Consider the following 4196-nt stretch of genomic DNA (forward strand, 5'->3'; position numbering starts at 1 on the left):
GGTTAGCAGTAAAGGCATTGCAGATACAAAACAAATTTTTAAAGGCATCTTCACCAGGACTGTTCTTTGAAAATGCGACAGAAATCTCTTAAATGTCAAGAGATAGGGTTTTTGCCAAGGCAACAGAATGCTGAGGACTGCAAGGACAGATTCTTACTACAAGAAGGTGCTGAATTCTGGAGTAGGGTTTAAATATACCTGAAGTATTTCTGATTTGGTGTGTGTGAGGAAGGCTCTGCCTCTCTCTCTCTCTTGCTGTTATTATCTTGGGGGTCTATATTTTTCCTGTGGTGGGGTTCCTTTGCCGTTTTTCCAATCTTCCAGCCCCCTCTGGAAGGCAGTTTCTGGCAAAGCACTCAACCCCCAATAAAAGCTGCCCCTGAGTCGCTATTAGTAATCAATTCCTGGCGGTGGCAAATCATCAAGTTTAATCATATCTTAATCATTTGCCAGGATAGCATGGGGCAGGCTTTGGATATTCCTGAGGCTGAGCCTATACCGCGTAGATATGTTTGTCAGAGAAGCACATCTACTGAAAGCCTGTTTCCTATTGTATGTGGGAGCTGAACAAAGAGGGAGGCATGTGATCTCTCTTAATGGATTTGCTCTTCTCAGTCGCTGGTATATCCTTAATACTGTATTTGATATGCATTGTCTCTCAACCGCTCCAGATGTTCTCCGTGTGTTTTGCTGGCTTCTTCAGAATATTTTATGATGAAGGATTTGCCAGGATAAATGAATTCAGTAAAGTAGCAGGATACAAAATAAATATTCAGAAAGCAGTTGCATTTTTATACACCAATAATGAACTATTAGAAAGGGAAACTAAGAAAACAATCCCATTTACTACCGCATAAAAAGGAAATAAAATAAAATACCTAGGAATAAATTTAACCAAGGAAGTAAAAGACCTGTACTCAGAAAAGTACAAGACACTGAAGAAGAAATTGAAGAATTGAAGAAATTGAAGAATAAGTGGAAGCATATACTATGTTCATGAATAGGAAGAATGAACATCATTAATATGTCCACAGTACCCAAGAAATTGATGGATTCAACACAATGCCTATCAATATACCCATGGTGTGTTTCACAGAACTAGAACAAATATTCTAAAAAGTTATATGGAACCACAGAAGACCCCAAATAGCCTCAGCAATCTTGAGAAAGAAGAACAAATTGGGAGGAATCACACTACTTGATATCAAACTATAACTGAAACCAAGGGAGCCCATCTCCCTACCTCAGTGTGAGCAGAGGTTTCTGTAAGGAGGTGGAGGGAAAGCAGAACAAGAGGTCAAGGGGAGGGGATTGAAAAGTTCTCTACATGCAGACCAGCACAGTCTATTCCGCTAAGGATCTGGAAACTGGTCACGCAATGGTCTGGTGTGTGTCATCCTGGTTCTACGTCATCCTGGTTCTATGACTGAAAGTCAGCAAGTCTCCTGGAAATGCAGTGACTGAAGATCAGAGTCTGCATCTTCTGAAGTTAGCTCCTCGGATTCTAATACAAGCATGTTGTTTATCTAAAAGCTACATATTAGTCAGAGTCAGCATTTACCAAAACAATGTCAAAAGAATGATGGATTACAATTCCCCACTGTTACAAAACTATACTACAAGTCCATAGTAATCAAAACAGCATGGTACTGGCATAAAAACAGACATATAGAGCAGTGCAACAGAATAGAGAGCCCAGAAATAAACCCACGCCTTATGGTCAATTAATATTTGAAAAAGGAAGCAAGAACATACAATGGGGTAAAGACAGTCTAACAATAAATGGTTTGGGGAAAATTGGGTAGATATATGCAAAAAAATGAAATGAGACCACCTTCTTACATCATATTCAAGAATAAACACTAAATGGATTAAAGACTTAAATGTTAGACTCAAAACTAGAAAACTAGAAAAAAAACAGGCATAAAATCTCAGACATTTCTTGTAGCTATATTTTTTCTGATACGTCTCCTTGGGCAAGGGAAACAAAAGAAAACTAAATAAAGGGGACTACATCAAACTAAAAAGTTTTTTCACAGCAAGAACTATAAGCAAAATGAAAAGACAACCCACTGAATGGGAGAATATATTTGCCAATGATATATCTGGTAAGGGGTTAATATGCAAAATTTATAAAGAACTTATACAACTTAACACCAAAAGAACAAACAATCCAACTAAAAAATGAGCAAAGGACTTAAATAGACACTTCTCCAAAGAGGACGTACAGATGCCAATAGACATGTGAAAAGATGCTCAACGTCACTCATCATCCGAGAAATGCAAATTAAAACCACAATGAGGTATCACCTCACACCTGTCAGAATGGCTATCGTCAATAAATCAACAAACAATGAGTGTTGGTGACGATGTATAGAAAAGGGAACCCTCGTGCACTGTTGGTGGGAATGCAGTTTGGTGCAGCCACTGTGGAAAACAGTATGGAGTTTCCTCAAAAAATTAAAAATGGAATTGTATTATGACCCAGGATTTTCCACTTCTGGGAATTTATCTGAAGAAACCTGAAACACTAATTCAAAAGGATATATGCACCCCTCTTTTCATTGCAGCTTTATTTACAATAGCCAAGATTTGGAAGCAGCCTAAGTGCCCATCAGTAGATGAGTGGATAAAAAAGCTGTAGTATATTTACACAATGGAATACTACTTGGCTGCAAAAAGGCAGGAAATCTTACCTTTTGCGACAGCATTGATGGACCTGGAGAGGATTATACTAAGTGAAATAAGCCAGTCAGAGAAAGACAAACACCATATGATTTCACTTATATGTGGAATCTAATGAACGAAACAAACAAACAAAATAGAAGCAGATTCATAGATACAGAGAGCAGACTGATAGCTGTCAGAAGAGAGGGGGGTTGGTGAGCTTGGTGAAGGGATTGAGCAAAAAAACACACAAACCACGCACAAACCTCTTACACACAGACAACAGTAGTGATTACCAGAAAGGAAGGGGAGGAGGTAGAAGAGGGTAAAGGGGTGATAAATGGTGATGGAAGGAGACTTAACTTGGGGTGGGAAATACACAATACAATATACAGATGATGTATTATGGAAGTGTACACTTGAAACCTATATAATTTTATTAACCAATGTCACCCCCAATAAATTCAACAACAAAAAATGAAACTACTAAAGAATTAGAACAACAACAACCATCAACTTAAAAAAAAAAGGATTTGTTAGTACCCACTGGAAGTCCTTGGGGGTCCTATCAGTGAAGTTGCTTTCTCTGGCTACCAGTTCATCAGACAGTACTGAGCTCTCAGGAGCAGGTAAAGGCCACGGTTCCTCTGCTCAAACCTTCCAGGAGTGTCCCATCCCATTCACTGGAAATTCAATGGCACAACCAAGGCCCAGAAAGCCTTGCATTTTCTGGCTTTGGGCTAGCTCCCAGATTTTATCTTCTCAAAGTCTCCCCTTGCTTATTTCACTCCTGCCATATTGGCCTCCATGCTATTTCTATTAGTTTTCTGTTGTTACATAATAAATTACTGTGTAGCAGCTCCCCACTCCCATCCCCCAGTCTTTTACTATTATCTTACAACTAGAGGCCCAGTGCACAAAATTCATGCATGGGTAGGGTCCCTAGACCTGGCTGGCGATTAGGACTGATCAGGACCTTCCGGCTGCCAACTGGGGCCTTCCTTCCCTGGCTACTGGCTGCCGGCCAGGGACTTCCTTCATTCCGCGCCACCCTCTGATGGTCAGCACACATCATAGCGAGCAATCGAGCTCCCAATCTCCTGGCCAAACTCCCGAGGGGACACTTTGCATATTAGCCTTTTATATATAGAGACTAGAGGCCCAGTGCACAGATTTGTGCACGATGGGGTCCCTCGGCCCGGCCTGCTGGGATCGGGCTGAAACCAGCTCTCCACATCCCTCAAGGAGTCCTGGATTGCAAGAGGGTGCAGGCCAGGCTGAGGGACCCCACCGGTGCACGATCGAGGCCGGGAAGGAACCACAGGAGGGCTCCAGGGCGTGTCCAGCCCATCTCACCCAGTCCTGATTGGCCAGACCCCAGCAGCAAGCTAACCTACCGGTCAGAGTGTCTGCCCCTGGTGGTCAGTGCGCGTCATACCAACTGGTCGAACAGTCGAACACTTAGCATATTAGGCTTTTATTATATAGGACTAGAGGCCCGGTGCACAAAAATTTGTGCACTCGGTGGG

The sequence above is a fragment of the Myotis brandtii genome, unplaced genomic scaffold, assembly GCF_000412655.1.
Source record: "Myotis brandtii unplaced genomic scaffold, ASM41265v1 scaffold164, whole genome shotgun sequence".
Classification (NCBI taxonomy): Eukaryota; Metazoa; Chordata; class Mammalia; order Chiroptera; family Vespertilionidae; genus Myotis; species Myotis brandtii.